The sequence below is a fragment of the Barbatula barbatula genome (genome assembly GCF_947034865.1).
Source record: "Barbatula barbatula genome assembly, chromosome: 2".
Lineage (NCBI taxonomy): Eukaryota > Metazoa > Chordata > Actinopteri > Cypriniformes > Nemacheilidae > Barbatula > Barbatula barbatula.
The window spans coordinates 20,441,325-20,458,567 of record NC_136767.1 but is presented as its reverse complement, the minus strand read 5'-3'; positions in this window follow the sequence as shown (position 1 = coordinate 20,458,567).

Genomic DNA, 17,243 nt, shown 5'->3' with positions numbered 1-17,243 from the left:
AATAACACGAGGGGATGGAGATTTCTTATTTTTATTCCTTAGTGTTTTGTAGGCCAAGTTAGAGCAGCAAACCAGTTTGGGTAATGAACATGAACAATGTCAACCGCCAACCTTGACACCTTGTAGCTTCAAATATAGGCAAATATATAAGGATAACAATAAATTAGCCTACTTTTCAAGGTGTGACTGGAAACTGCTTGCTGGTGAAAGCGCCGAATGCCACACTGCATCGCAACTTTATGTATCTCTGAAGGACAGATCAATGTGTGACAAAATTTGTGGCTTTTATATTTATTTAGTCTTTTTTCTACTTTCTTTTCCCTTGCCTGCATTTTTATTTGAATTACAATTATGTTCTTAATTGAGCTTCTTCAAAATAATCTCATGGCAGTTGATAAGTATTTTATGAGGTGACCAATTGTATGATGTCATTTGTACATTTAAATATGATCTGCTTTCACACAAGTGACAGATAGGTTTAGGGGCGGAGTTATCAGTGTCGCCTCATTGTTTGGGTTACTTTATATGAATTCGTACAAATTAGACACCTCCAAAAATAACTTAATCTCGAGGCAAAAACTATTTTACTTATTCGTATGAATTCGTAAGATCTAATTCATAGACTGTTTGTACGATTTGCTTTCGCGCCAGTGACATTAGGGTTAGGGGTGGGGCTTCAGTATTGCTTTTTTCTAGTAACCATACGTTTTTGTACGATTCACACTTACGAATTCATAACAAACTCCTGTCAGATCAGGTTGAAAGAGTTTTGTGTGCGTGATCAAACCTTTCCATTCGTGGTTGTTAAGCTTTACAGAATTGTGCCAACGGAATGCATCATAGATTTTTGGAATGTGCAGGTTTCTTAAAAAGTTGCAGGGACTGTGGTAAAAAAATATTTTTTTAATGGCATTAGTATAGTTCTTTCAAATAAATTACAAGTAAATTAAAAGTGAATTAAAACGTTGAACTAGTATTAGAAACTAAGTGTATCACTTTGGTTTGTAAAGTAAAGGCAGGAAGGATAGAAAAATCCATTTTTATTGTTTTGATGTATTGAAGAAATTCTTCTTCATAAAACACGCCTGCGCACACACGTCATCACCTTGGCGAAAGGCCAGAGTAAAATAAGCTCTTTAGGCACCTCTCAACACGAGTTACCTGTCATAGCAATGACGATACAATACAATATGTTACACAAGATTGTGACTGAAGAGGTGACTGGAGTGAGGGGTTTATAAACGTTACAGGACATATGTGGGATTAGGGGGGAAGAGGTCACCAGCAGAACACCTGCTGTTTGTTTCGACCATAATCGGTGAGTGACAGCGGTGTCCGTTTTCCTAGACTGAGCATGCCGTTCTGACTGAGCGTCTCTCCAGTGTATTTGTGGATCTGTTCTTAGCTCTTTCATTGTTGAGCTCTGAGAGGACGTAACGCTTGGCAGCGTGCTTGTCACGGTGCAGCGTGTTCAGAATAATTTGTACGGTAAATGACTGTGATTTGCGTGTGCCTGATTATTTGGCAGGTGATGACAGCTTATTCCCGGCGCAAATGAACCACACTCTGTTCCTGATCTTTAAAGAGACTCAGAAACCTTTTCATCACATCTGACGAGGCTTTTTTCACAATCACAACCGCTTCCCGCTCTCACGCAACACTGGCATGTCTCAACATCTGATCTATACACTCAAAACCTATTAGCAACTCCTGTTTTGCAAAGGATGTGAAAGGCAAAAAGAGGATGACATCATTGTAAAAAGACACATGAAACTGCATAATATACTAAGACTTGTATTCGGTGAATATAAATGTTTATCTTGTTTCGCAAATTGGTTTTGTCTCGTCTAAGCACAAACCGTGTTTTTCTTTCAATTTACCCAATATTTAAATCAATTTAGTTTGATTTAGTCAGTCAAATTGAATTCAGACTTGTTGCTCGACTAAATTTAAGGATGTTTAAATTGATTCACTTGAAAACAAGACAAAAACAATCATTAAGGTTGTTTTGCACTGCATATTTAAAAAGTAAGACGTGAGTTATCAAGGTGTGTTTTGTCTGCCAGTCTGGGTTTGCTGTGTCTCTATGGGCCGTATTTGTCTATGCGCGTGCGAGCACAGGAGAATTGGATCTCATCATCTCTATCTCTCTATAATCAAAGTAATTACTCAAGAGACAAGAACACGGAGGGCAGGACAACAGCTGTGTATGAAAGCTTTGAAACACATCCACCCGCCAGCATACTTCATATCCTCCCCCCGCCATTCAGCACGGCTGCTTAATTTCACTTCAAATTCTGGTACTCTTCACGTCTGTACGTAAACACGTATAGCGAGTGTGAGCGCTTGTTTAGATGTTCCTCTACATTAGGACAGCCGGTAGAGTTCATCATTTATTCACAAAGAAAGCTGCGCTTTGATTTGCAGCCAGCACAGGAGGCCCACACCAGTGGACCGCTGGGTCCGCTGGCTTGAAATCGTACAGAACACCCAGATAATTTTAGATCTTGTATCAGAATCCTTGGCAGACACTTTCATTAATAACAAGAAAGGGGGTCTTATCGTATTTTTTATTCATTTTCAATTGCAGTGTTGCACCTTATTTCTGACCTTTAGAATGGAATGATTTGCTTTATGATGCTGAGACTTTACATGTACACACCCTCTTTGCTGTTGTGTCTTATATACTTGGACCTAATCTATCAACGGTCTCCTTGCAAAGTCTTTTCTGCTTTGTGAGAAAACGTTTATTGACGTTGAGAATGCAGAACCAATAGTAAAAGTTGGAATGATGTAATTTCCATAGACGGTCACTTTAAGCGGTCTGTTTTAAAATGTTGTTTACATACATTCTTTATTTTTTATTGATCAAGGAACAATTTATTCATCTAACCTTATTGACACCGTAAATAAAAATGTTTACTTAAAAAGCTTGACAGATCATTTGTTTATATCTATTCGAATATGGTAATTAAAAGACGCCATCAAACTTTGGTTCATGAATTTTCATAAACAGTGCTTAACAATTTTATAAGACCACCGGTCACCGGAACATTTCTGTGTTATTCGTGTCAAACATCAACACAATGTGTTCAATAAATGACACAAAACTATGTGTTAAAATTAACACATCCATTTTAAGAGTGAATGTAGCTTTGCAGTTGGGCTATATGAGACCAGTTTTTAGGCACTTTATGCATTTTGTTGGACTTATGTTGTTCCAATTGCTTCTATTGTTTACCTCATTTGTAAGTCGCTTTGGATAAAAGCGCCTGCTAAATGACTAAATGTAAATGTTATTGTTAGTTTAGGGCAGCAGGGGCACAAACCTTACATTGAGTTGTGGTGGTCAAATAAATTTGTTAAGCACTGCATGTTCAGCACATCAACTGATGACTTGCGGTATAAGATGGATTCGGCATAATACAGTATATGGTGGTAATGTTCATGTTCATAAATTCACTCCATTACATTTACGCAGACACTTTTATCCAAAGCGCCTTGCATTGTCCTTACATTGCATTGTCCTATTTGATTCTAAGGATCGAACCCACAACCTTGGCATTGCTAGTGCCATGCTCTAACCACTGAGCTTCAGGAAAGCTAACCAAAATACTTCCCTAAATTACCTAAATTTACCATGCCTGACCTATTATGTAAATATTTATTTTAGTATTACAGCAGTTATTTCCAAAATATGTTTGTAATGAATATTCAAAGACAAATATTTATGTTTTTGCTTTTTGAAACATGTTGACAGAGCAAAGATGCATCAACATCTTTCAGATACACCATGGCTTCACATAATGTTTTAGAACCTATGGGCTTGTGGAATTGTGTTGTAATTACAGTAATGGTCATGCAATTTTTTGCTTTTATTGTTGTGTTGTACTGCCCCATTTATATATGCTTTGTAAAGTATTGTATGCAGTATATAGATATACAGTATGTATGCTTCTGTATGCTTTGACAAATATACCTATGTATTTTCATTGTGGCCAATATGAAGTGTCTGGATGCTTCCATTTGGCATTAAAAATATTAAGGGAAACTGTACTGTAGGACAAATATTATTTGTGATACATAAAAAGAGCCACTTATAAGGATAGTTTACCCAAAAATGACAATTCTTTCATCACTCATCCTTCGTGTCATTCCAAAAAAAAGGACAGATTTTCAACCACAGCATAAACCAAATTGGCCCTTATTGACTTCCACTGTATGGACACAAAACCACTGACACATTTCTCTAATTATCTTCTCTTTCACAAAAGAAAGAGAGAATAAATGATGACAGAATATTTTGAGGGGGTGAACTATTCTTTTAAGTTATTAAGAGATAAAGTACCAGTGTAAGTGGCCCTTGCACACTCCCTCCGATATTTTTGTCCAACAATTCAGAGACACCGTATAAACAAGCCCCAAATACGATAAATGCATACGAAATTGTCGGACTGTATGTGCAAAGACCTTTACAGTGATGGGTAGAGCCATCCAACATCTTGTTGAAATTCCAATCAGTCGGTCCGGTCAGATGTTAAGTAGAGTCTCTGTCTACAGAGGAAGCTTGATCTCTGTTGTTCCCATGAGAGCTGTCATAAAGATTTAATTTGAGCCAATGTGCTTGCTGTCCTCTTTTCTTAAAGAAGTTCTTGTGATGAATCTCAAAGGAATCATTAGTCATTGTGTATTCAACAACATGAGTGACTGTGTGCAGTGCATTCACGGCTTAAATTCATACGGACCTGTTGTTCAAGGTATTACAGACAAATGAAATGGAAAATTAAGGTGTCCTAAAATAGTAAGACTGTTTTAATTTTATGCATTAAGTCATTAGATTAATAGCTGCTTGTGAAAGAGGAAAGAAATTGGTTCATTGTGACAGACTAAAATGTATCAGAGTAATAAAGCAACCAGAAAGGCAGAGAAAAAGACAAAAACAGCCAAATTAATAGCACACTCTTAACAGGCAGGTGTAAGAACAGGCCAAATAAAACAATCAATGGACCCAACCATTAAGTCAATGAGCGAGAAAGTAAAAAAATGAAAGAGCACATCACTCTGGGATTTATAAATGTCTTAGCAACTTGGTTTATTTCTCCCTTAACTCTTCAAATCACATCATTTCTCTGAGGAAAGACAAACTGGGATGTCCTGATAATACTAATTAAGTCTCATAGTGTTTGTGAAGATCTTGAAACAAGTCATAGACTTTATATGTGAATTAATTGAGGCTGCCACCTCAAGGACTGAATATCAACCATGTTTACAGTTTTTGTACAAAGTTCTTGTATTGTAAAAACAATAGGGAAGAGTGTGGTCTTCAAATGGAGCTTTCAGAGCTTGTGACTCTATCTTACTTTTATAGCTTCATAGCCAGCCTCTGTTCTGACCTTGAGCCATGCAATGAGACAAAATATGGATAGTAAAAAGGCCAGCCGTATCATCTTATTCTGACTCAGTTGCCTTTCACAATCGTGCCTATGAGTGGCATTCAGTCATTTCATTGTGATGTTTTAATATTCAATTCAAAAGATGTTACAGTTTATCACTTAATAATCTCTAAATGTGCCATTGTAAAAATGTGTGTAATGGAAAGCAGTCGCTTATGTCCCTTTAAGTTGTTTGATGTCTCTAATAAAAATGCTAATGTAAAGCAAAGCAAAAATTCATTGTTTAAGCTGTACAACGATCGATGTAATGTTTTTATTTTTTATATATTTTTCTTTTGAATACATTCCGCTATTTCAATAGTTTTTTTGAATGGACTCTTTTTTTATGAGAACCAACTTAAAGGAATATCACCCTCATGTTATTCTAAACCCATATGCTGTTTTATAGTTCTGTTTTTATTCTTATTTCATATTTCTAACTTTATTTTTTGTTTTTTCAATGTATGTTCATAGTGACCATGAGCTGTCAAAATCCAACGACAACAAAAAAACGACAGCCTGCATCGCTGATTTGTTGTTGAATAGAAAAGTATTTTTGTATGTTTCACACACAAACAGAAGCGGACATGAGGGTAAGTAAAAGATCTGTTTCTTTCTCCACTCTCGCTCCTTTCTTTTTCAAATATTAAGGCATTCTGAATCAGTCACTGCAGCCACTTGCAGCTCCAGTGATCATGTAAATCTGCATCGGGTTTAAAAAAAGACACAACAAAAAATTTCCATATAAACCATGACATTTTAAAACTCAGTACAGAAGAAACTAACTTAAATGGTGTGTCTCCCCATCATTGACTTTAATAACATTTGCATCATATGCTAGTCATATGCTACATTGCACAGCCATATGCATAATGGCAAAATGGCAGCAGAGCATTTTAAACATTCACTTTCTCCCATTGTAAAGAAAGAGAAAGGTCAAGACACTATCATCTAAATGGATCTAAAACTGGACTTGAGGCATGAATAACTCAAGCACGAAAGACACGGATCAAACTTTATCCAGGGATGCAAGGTTTGTCAGAAATTGGCAAAGGATTTGAGGAGAAAACAACTTGCCTGGATGCCTGGTTGACCCTCCTTTTTCTTTTCCATCAAACTCTCCACATGTGATTAAATAAAAACAGCAATGATGTGTTCAGCCTACAGCAATCACATGGGACACACTACACTGCATCGTTCTGACAGGGCATGTGGATTATAAAAGAGTGTTGTTTCCTGTAAACACAGACAAGATAAGCTTTTTTTGTCTCGGTTGTTTTATTTTCTATCCTTTCTTTTTCTCAGCCTGTACAGTAGCACATTGCTACATCTTCTCTGTCCTTGGTTTTGCACCTTTAATCTTTCACTCTTCGGATTCAGATTGAATTTCTGACTTTAATCTAATTCTAACATCCTGTTGTGGAGAAACTCAAAGGTCATGTAGAACTTCTGTAACAAACCGCATACTGTACTGAGATGAAAGGCCATTATTTTCACCAATTTTTCATCCTTTTTGCAGATATAATTATACTAGAAATCTTGCTTTGCGATCTCATTGTAAAATGGATCTAAATTAGGCCAGGTTGTAGTTTTTAAGATTATGAGATCATCAACGCATTTTCTACATTCATTTTTTTTATATCATTCACAATTACTCTCCAAAGCTGTTCACCCAAAATATAAAAATGATCTTATAATATACACACATGTAAATATTCGGACAAGTTCTTAAATCTAAGATTCAAAGTGAAAGAAACATTGATTATACATATTCTTCAAATTCATAAAATTCCTCAAAGTATAAATAAAAATACTTTATTCTCATCAAATGGACTATAAAAAAAAGATACTTTAAGCGCCCTAGGCTTGGACCATTGTGCCACTGTGCTGATCTCAAAGCCAAGGTGAATACACCTGCTTTAGCCAGTGACAGAGATTTCACCTGCTCATGACTACAGTCGTAATAACTGAAGGTCTCTTCTACCACTCTATTCGGTCTAATGGAAAATAGAAAGGGCAGCCATTCCATCCCCTCTAATGCGCTGTCTGTCCTCCTCTATCTCTCGTCTTTTCAATTTTCTCGGCAGGAGGGGATGTTGACATTCCAGCCAGGGGGAGGATGGAATAACCCCCACCGGGACCATGACCCTCGGAGAGAAGAGCGCGGGCTGCATTAGCCTCTTCCAGCTTCCCCACTTGCTTATAATTCTTCAACCAAGAGAAGTACCATGCCGAAATGTGCAGTACTGCGGAAACTCCCAGTGAGGCTAAACAGTGGATATCCAGAGGTTGGCCAGAGAAAAATAAATTCTGAGAAGACATTTTACGCAAACCTATGCAATTTACATTAGCTCCGGTGTCTCAAAACATTACTTGAAAAACAGCGGGATGTTAAAGTTTTAACCAACACCACTGCAAGTCATGATGGGAGCAGGTGTATTATGGTCTAATTCACAGCTGTAGACATAAATACTATACTGAATGCATGAAGTGCCTTTTATGTATTTAAATAAACTGTAATGGATGGCAGCTAAAAGCTGTAAATACTGCATAGACCCTATCATTAGCATCTTTCACTGCCATTTCAAAACACAATGGATGCCTGGTAATGAATTACTAACATTAGAACATTCACATCTCTGCCATGAGCATACTAAGGAAATAACACAATGGAAGTAAAAACGAAACTGGGATGGACTTGAAAAGTAAATATTCACTTATTCACCTTCTGTGAAACTCAAAAGAAGATATTTTAAGTTGTTTGGTTACCAACAAATTTCAAAACATCTTCATTTGTGTTCTGCAGAAGAAAGAAAGTAATACAGGTTTGCACTGCCATAAGAGTCAGTAAATTATTTTTCATTTGTGGGTGAACTAACAAATGTCTTTATGAAAACACTACTGCAGTGCATTAAGAAGTTGGGTACTGTGTTTAAAGCTTTAGGGCGACTTCCACCTATAAATATTTTTGTGTGTGGACAAAGTCAAAGTAAACTCCTAAGAAAGAGAGGGTCTACAGATGCCTGCAGATAAGAACCACATTTCGCATTTCCTGTATGTCAGTGGTTTGAAAGACAGTTGGATGCCTATTGAATAGGTCGGGGGAGTGCCAGGGGTTGTTAATATAACAGATATGGCACAGTGATGTAGGTGATGGAGGTTCCTTCATTTACTAATGGAATTAAAAGACTGCTGATAGATCTTCCAGCTGGACACAGCATGCAGGAAACATTCATGAAGATATACACACGCATGCACATCCATGCATACGAAAATACACAGCATTCAATTTTCAAGGCTTTTCATTTGTGTTGCTCATTTAGCTGCTTTTACATCTCCCTCTTCAGACCTGTCATTGGTAGATGAAAGGTAACAATGCAATATAGCAATACTGAAAATCTACAGTGCCCTTTAGAAATATTGCCAACCCCATAGAAAACCAAAGGGCATTACAAAACGTATTTGTTATCACTGGTCATTTCATTAAAACAGAAAGACATTCTTCTAGAAAGAATACTTTTAATGTGATTCTCTCAAAAACAAATATGGAACCCATCCAGAGAAGGTACGTGCAAAGACTTTATATCTGGTCTCAGACACCACTTTTGAAAGAAGTGGTCAAGCTTGACTTTCAGTCAAGCACAGTGTTTTACCTCTACATACAGCGATAAGAATGAAAGGAGAAACAAAGCTTACATATCAGATCACAAGTGTATTCTGGAGCTTGTTTTGAGGATGCACCCTAGGAAAATAAAGGATACAAGTAAATACCTTCATCATATCAAAAGATCAGGAAGGCTTACCAGACACCCTGGAACTCAGTGAAGCATGGGTTTACCTGAAAAAGGGAGTTCACAAAGCGTCTTGAGATATTTTGCACAGAGAAATATAGTCTTAATTCATTTGACATGCATTTGCTCAAATTATGTAACAGGCTTAAGACTAATGAGTGCATTGCTACGAATAGTACGGTTCATATTAAAGCTTTTTTCTTCAAACAAATAAAATAAAATAAACATATTTGTTGCTTGTAGTAGAATCCATGTACAGTGGATGAGTATGAGATTTATAGTAGCATTGACCAACTTCGCAAACACGCGCCCAGAAGCACTTCCGGTTTCAGTTTTTATTCATGTATTTTTAATCTTACATATATAATTGAATCTTATAGATATTTGTTTAACATTTTAAATAAACTATAAGTATTTTGTTGGTTGTATTTTGTTCAAACCTTTGTGCGATTTGGAACATGAAGTTCGTTGTTTACATCATCCGAAGAGGTCTAGAGAGTTTCAGCAGCAACAACACAAACAAACTATTGTCTGGTCCAAACATAACTTCCGTCAGACCTCTGCAAAGAATCAATAACTGTTGAGTAGTTTTAATGTAATATTACAATATAATATGAATATAAATTATTATTCATATTAATTAAAAATCAAATAAATTGTAATTTTTATAACTAAACACAGACCAAAAGTTAACTTTGGGCCATGCGTGTGCGTACAATGGAACTGGCTATAACTGAGATGGTCTATCTCTGTGTGCGGGAAAACTGCTTCGAAAAGTTGACAAAGTTTTGAGCTAGGTAATGTTTGCTGTTCTATGGAGCATGTTTGTTACCGTGTAATCTATACATCCTTAACCACCAGCTGTCCTCTCTTCTTTCAAAATAGAGTTTAATGTAGTGGAATAAGATCAACATCTTCCACCCACTGCAACTTAAGTGTGAGCTTGTTTGAAGCTTTGCCAAAGCATTCTAAACTAAATTTAGACCTAAGGCATGATCTCTCAATGGCTCCAACAAACACGCACAAATATGTGAGAAAACTGTTCCTTCTTAAGATCTTAAGATTTTTTTCATTCACACATAGTTTGACAGTTTAACATGTGCTCTCTCATTCTGTGCATGCACACAGTTGAATTCAATTCCGACTTCTTCAATGCAATTTTTCAGACAATGGACAAATGCCAGTGGCAAGCAAGACCGTCTAGAGAGTATAAGAAAGAATGCAAAGCTTAAAAGCCAAATGTTGTCACGATATTAAACTGGGTTATTTAATTTTACTTCTTAAATGTAGAGAGGTTGCAGTGGTAAAGTGAAGTACAGAAAGTCAAGTGCTGTTGGCAGTGAGAACTGACATCAGCAGGAATCAGCGTTGGGGAGTCTAAGGTGAGGAAAGGCATGCTGGGATATGTGCAGTAAGAGTAAGCATGCAGAGCGGTTGGTTGGGGGTAAGGTGGGCTGAATGTGGCATAACATGCCTAGCTAATGAAGATCATACCCTTAGGGGCCATTACCCCAGAGGATGTGGACGATAGTGGAGAAAAAAATATGTATTAGTAATGAGAAAACAAATCTATTTGTTTAGCTCAGGTAATATACTGGAGCAGAGTACCTTAAGCGGAAACATTACAGAACAGCTGTAAGAGAATTTCTGAAATAACATTCACATAAACCAATCATATCATACAACGTAGCCTAACCATGCGAAAAGCAATCAAATGACAAGCAACTGGACATTTTGCTGATGGATTTTATTCCTGCTGCTATTTCTAAACTCAAAGGGCAATGACTGCTTAATTGGACTTTTCTTCCAGAGACAACACAGGATGTTGATCCGGGACCACTTCTTATTTGTGTACATCACATTAAGTTATGTGCCACCACGATCTCTGTCAACATCCTGAACTTTTGAAAACTTTTGTGAACAACACTTTCGCTTTTTCGAAACAGAACAGCCAAAAGATGGAAAACATGGCACATAATCTGCCCAGCTGGTCTGAATTCATTCAGGAGTTTGTAGAATTAACAAACTCATAATTTTCCCTCATGTCCAAACTGTCACAGCCATTGCACACACACAAATGCTCTAATATAAAGACATGTTTAATGGTGGAGAGATTTTGTCATGACTCATAAAGGAGGCAGAGACTCAATACGGGTAATGAGAGATTTATTACTGTCCAAAAGTCAAAACAAAAAACCACAGCCCACAGGCACCACTGGCAGCACGGAAGTCCACAGGGAGAGGACTCGACCGGATGAACTCACAAGATCCACTCCGGGAGAACTGGACCCGAGAGGGGAGAACAAGCTGCGGGGAGAAGCTTCGAGGAGAGAGAGACAACCCACTGGGGGAGAGGTGCCTGGGTGAAAAGACCTGGGAGGTCCGGGACGCCAACAAGCACTGCTGGGCACAGAAGAGAGTTCACAGAAAAGTCTACGGCACTGAAGCTTGAGATCCATCCTTCGGATGAGACGTTAAACCAAGGTCCTGACTCCCTGTGGTCATTTAAAATCCCATAGCACTTCTTGTAAAAGAGTAGGGGTGTAACCCCAGTGTCCTGGTCAGATTCCCTCCAATGGCTCTTGTCAATCATGGCCTCTTTATAATCCTACACCCTCTAAATTGGCTCTGTCTCTCACTCTCCTCTCCACCTATAGCTGTTGTGTGGTGAGCGCACTGGCGTCATTGTACTGTGGCTGCCATCATCCAAGTGTATGGTTCACACTGGTGGTGGTTGAGAGAGACCCCCTCATATGACTGTAAAGCGCTTTGGGTGTACAGCAATACACCATAAAGTGCTATATAAAATGCCATAGTAGGTGTTCCCTGTGCCGCACAGACAGAAAGGTTACTGGAACATCACAAAACATCTCTCTAATGTATTGATTTCCACCCATTTTGTTAGAGATTTTGCTGCATCCACACAAATAAAGTTTTTATATATTTATGGTAAGAAATGTACTAAATATCTTCATGAAACATGATCAGTACTTAATATCCTAATGATATTTGGCATAAAAGAAAAATCTATAATTTTGACCCACAATGTATTGCTATTGCTACAAATATACACGTGCCGCTTATGACTGGTTTTGTGGTGCAGGGTCACATTTGAGGTTCAACTGGGGCAATACAAATAGCTTTCAAATAAAAAAATAATAATTTGCGGATTTTGGAGATGCTTTTATTCAAAGCGAATTACATTGCATTATCCTATACATTTATAGGTATGTGCAATCCCTTGGGATCGAACCCACAACCTTGCAATGCTCTTACCACTGAGCTTAAGAAAAGCAATAAAAGAAACTTTCACTTTTATTGTAATAAAAAAAAATTATTATTGTGAAAATGCTTACTGCTATCTGAGCTGAGCTAAGAAAAAGTAACAAAATATCTAAGTTAACCCATCAACAATATGTCAAAAAATAAAACGCACTCGTGTTTTTTGGCATTACGGTTCTCCAACAAAACGCTAAAATCAGAATCATAATAAAACCCTGAATCACCATTAACATGTCAGTGCATTTGTCACCAGACTAAGCAGCCCTCATTTGCTATAAGCTTCCACAGGACTGGCTGATTATGAGATGAAAAAACACTTTAACAGGCTCCTTCACCTGAATAAGTGGCCCAATCTCATCCAGGTCTGAGCTATAACAAGAAACATGCGTGATGAAGTGCATGTGCATCAGAGAAGACTTAATGAAACAAAGACTTCGATTGATCACATCACCCACACGGCACGTTAACTAAAGCCAGGCAGTCAATAGAATTTTACACATTTGCATTATTGGTAATTACAATATCGGTGCGCATCTAAAAACGTGCGAGCCGCTAATCTTTCAAAGGGGAAGGAAATTTGTATGCTAAGGCTGGTCCTGTTGCCTTGGTGATTCGTAGTAGCTTGCTTTTGGATTTTTGTCAGAGTCTGGCAGATAGGCAGCATGGCTGTTATTTGCAAAAAGCCTTGAGATGTTTCCTTGCAGCATCCCTGCCATACATCAGTATTCATCTGCTCCGGGCTTCCAAAAATCACACTGTCAATGCAGGAGGATAGGGTGAGCCCCACTCCTCTGATATACTGCATCCTGTCAGGTCTAATAATGCATTCGCCTCTTCTCTGTCATTAGATGGCTGGAATGACATAATAATTACTCCCGCCATGACAGGATTAATAATTAAAATCACCCAAAGATCTGAGGGGATGAAGGCATCTGCAACCTGATTAGGGACTCTACAGATGTGTAAACGTATAAGGTAGGTAATCTGAGTATGAAAGCAAATATTTCCTCAATTCAAAAGCAAAGGACATAAATGCCCTTTTGGAGAAGTAGAGAGAAGAGATGTGAGAGAAAGGAGGGCAGTTTCTAGACGCATAACTGCATTCATGAGAAAGTGGCCTAAATGTCTAAAATTTGGCTGCAATATTGTCACATTAATAACCGACAACATTATGAATCCATAACCAGATAAGTGACGCACGGGGGCATTAACCTTCTCGCCATCATTTCACCTTCTGGTTCCACAAGGCCGTCTTGAGACATCATGCCCTTTAAGCAGGCATGAAATAAAACTGACAAATCTTATTTCTGAATGAAATATTGCAGTGTGTATAATAGATGATTTAACCATCTGGGTCTTTTTTTATTCATGTGCCCTCATAATCTTTCAGAATAACCATTAACCTTCCCGAGGGATAGTCCAAACAAAAATGAAAATTCTGTCATCATTACTCCCTGTTGCAGAAAATGGGGGATGAGATCTGTTTGGTTACTGTTATTCTTCCAAATATCTGCCTTATTTTCCTTCCTTGTGTTTTATCAGAACAAATTTATACAGGTTTGGAACAAATTGAGAGTGGGGAATTTATGACATTTTTGGGTGAACTATCCCTTTAACATGACATACGTTTCGATGTGGGGTGGGACTATAAAGACAGTCTAATGGCAAAGCTTAAATCCTGTCCTACTTTTTCCCAGTCTAGAAGTTGTTTCACTCAGATCACAATATGAAAAAGAAACATATGACATGTAACACCTTTACTTATATTTTTATAAGTTATCAAGTGCCATTCGCTACAATGTCATTTACTTGGAAGAAGATTGAAATGAGAGCAAGATGACGTTTGATTAAGCCAAATAGCTAGCCACTTAAAACTCTGCATTGAAAGGGTCGATTCATTTCCTAAAGACAAAATAAAATCCTGTCCTATTTTTTCCCATGAAGTTGTTTCACTCACGTCACAATACAGAAAAAACGATATAACATGTAAAGCCTTCTCTTACAGTTTATTAAATTATCAAGAGCCATTCGTTACAAATGAATGCAATTTACTTAGAATAAGATTGAAACAAGAGCAAGATGACACTTTGCTGGCCACTGAAAACTCAGAAATAAATGTGACTGCATTGAAAGGGTTAGATCAGGAAAAGATGCAAATAAGGTTGCAACTTTTACAGTGTGGGAGATATAACAAGTGGCTTTTGTCTTCCTGAACACTGAAGCAAAGCTCAACAGCATGGCCAATATACTGATCGAGTTGAAAGAGACCAAATTGTCTGTTAGAAATTGAGTAGCAGTGCTGGTTGGTGGGGACAGAGTGAGAATGAAAACCTCAGCTCGCCCTAATTAACTCAGCATCAAAGTCGCCCCCACACCTGGGAAAATATCACTGCCGTGGAACAGTATGAACTTCAAAGAAAATAACATAATATTTCTAAAAGACTGAGAAACTTACAGTATGCCGCTCAAAAAAAATCTAATGTTCCTGAAACAAAGAAATTTCACAATGGAAACAATTATTAACTGACTGTAGCATCCGTAGAATATATTTATTGACTGTTGATTTTTGTCAAAAACATATATATTTAAGAATAAGAGAAATCTGTCAATCTTAAAGGACTTTCGAGATACATTCATGCATATAACCTGCTTTAATACAGTATCCTAAGCTATGTGCATTATGTGAATTACCAATTCAAAACACTTCAGTGTGCTATCATATGAATCTGCAAGCCTGTTCCTCAAGCTATACAAAATAATAACATAAAATGCAGAAAACTTGGCAAAACACTGATGGTCTAGTTTTTGGGGTTGTTGGGATTAACTGTCCCATATTTGAAAGCCGGAAATCACTGTTTAGTTAGCATTACATGTAATTCGATGATGATGATTGAATATATACAAATTTAGGATAATAAAATCTAATTTGATCCTAACAACTAAAACAACTACAATATGAACATATTTCCAGGCTAGTACAGATGGGAATTACAGTATAACGAAGAACTCAGTTTAATTTAAAGGGAAAATTACACTTCTGAGTTATTCACCGGACTCTATATGCTATTCGAATAAATTTTAAAGGAAATGTCTCAGTAATTTTGTGTCCATAGATTGTTAGTCATTGGGGTTCAATGTTGTTTGGCTACCAACATTCTTCAAAATATCTTCTATGGTGTTCTGCAGAAGAAAGTTATACAGGTTGGGAATGACATGAGGGTGAGTAAATGATCACAGAATTTTCATTTTTTAGGTGAACTATCCCTTTAAACATGATATTCACACAGCCACCAGTTTATCTTTGCCTGTGGCACCAGGAGGTTCAAAGTTTTTCAAAACTTACGTCCAACCGAAGACCTTCATCAGGTAGCAAATAATAGGGAACATTGTACCCAGGCTCTATGGTCCTCTATAGTATAGTCTATTCATAGGGCCCAGGAGAGGAGCATGTTATGCTCAGCTGCAGCATAAGCATGAGCAGTCTGCATCCTGCGGGATCTGAAAGTAATTCAATATTTGCAGCGCATGCATTATACAGCATAAATGTGTCAATCACTGACCAGAGGCCAATTCAGAAATGACCGACCTTGAGACACCTTCCCTCCTCAAGCTATTCAGTTTAATAAAATCAATATGTGTCTTCATCTGCAGGACTGCATACGTTTGTCTCTACGGCATGAAAATGGGCCGTCACCAAAGTCAAGTTAAAGCAGGCTCAAACGCTGCCTTGGTACACATCATTTGATTTTATGGTTGAGGTAAGCGGCTTAGGTCACTCACAGAAAATACAGAAGAGATTGTTAAACTCAATGTGAAAAAAAGGAAGTAGAGAGGGGGTAGCACAAGAAAGGCAGAAGATATTGTCATTATCAAGCAAGAAAGGGCCAAATCAGCATTTGCACATGGATTATATATTTTCATCAGTGCACTGCACACAAGCTGTTGTATTGTCAACAGTTACGTCATTCATGTGTAGTCCCAACTAGCTGGCCTTACTGACATTTTACACCGGTTTACTGTCTTCCCTCGCCTTATATATTTGATTGTATTTATTGAATCCTCCAACAATTTAAATATATTTTATATAGTAGTAGCCTATATAAATCCACAAACCATATCCAGCCAGGTTACCATTATTGTAGACAAATTGTGCATAGAAATATTTTTACCTTTATAAGTGACTCCAATAAAAGGTTTTTGATAAAAATAAAGTTTATCTTCCAAACAGTTATCTCTTCAAACACTCGATCAGCCGTACTCACTCCACCAGGCTTACCAGTAAGCATTGATGTCCTTACATGAACGATATGCCAACAAGTTGCAAATGTCTGCGAAGGTTTTACACCTTTTAGTTCATGATTTAAAGAATAAGACTACTGTAACTGAAAAACATTATTGAACTGGGAACTAAAAGAATGCAAACATGAAACATTTTCAGCGACTTTACTGCCATCTAGTGGAACACAAGAAATGCTCTTGCACTTCCGTCAGCACTTGGAAGAAAGCTGTCTATAAATATTTGTATAAATGCCAAATTACGAGAATAATTCCTATATATACTAGTCAAAATGAAAGAAAATGACTTCCTATCATGTTATGATAGTAGAATTCTGACTGTAACAACATTTAACATGTAACCTAATACTTAATATGTAACAATAGTTTGTACACAGTACAATTTATTACAACTAAAATCCCACCTTAACAAAAACACGTTATGAAAAAAGTAGTTATGTGT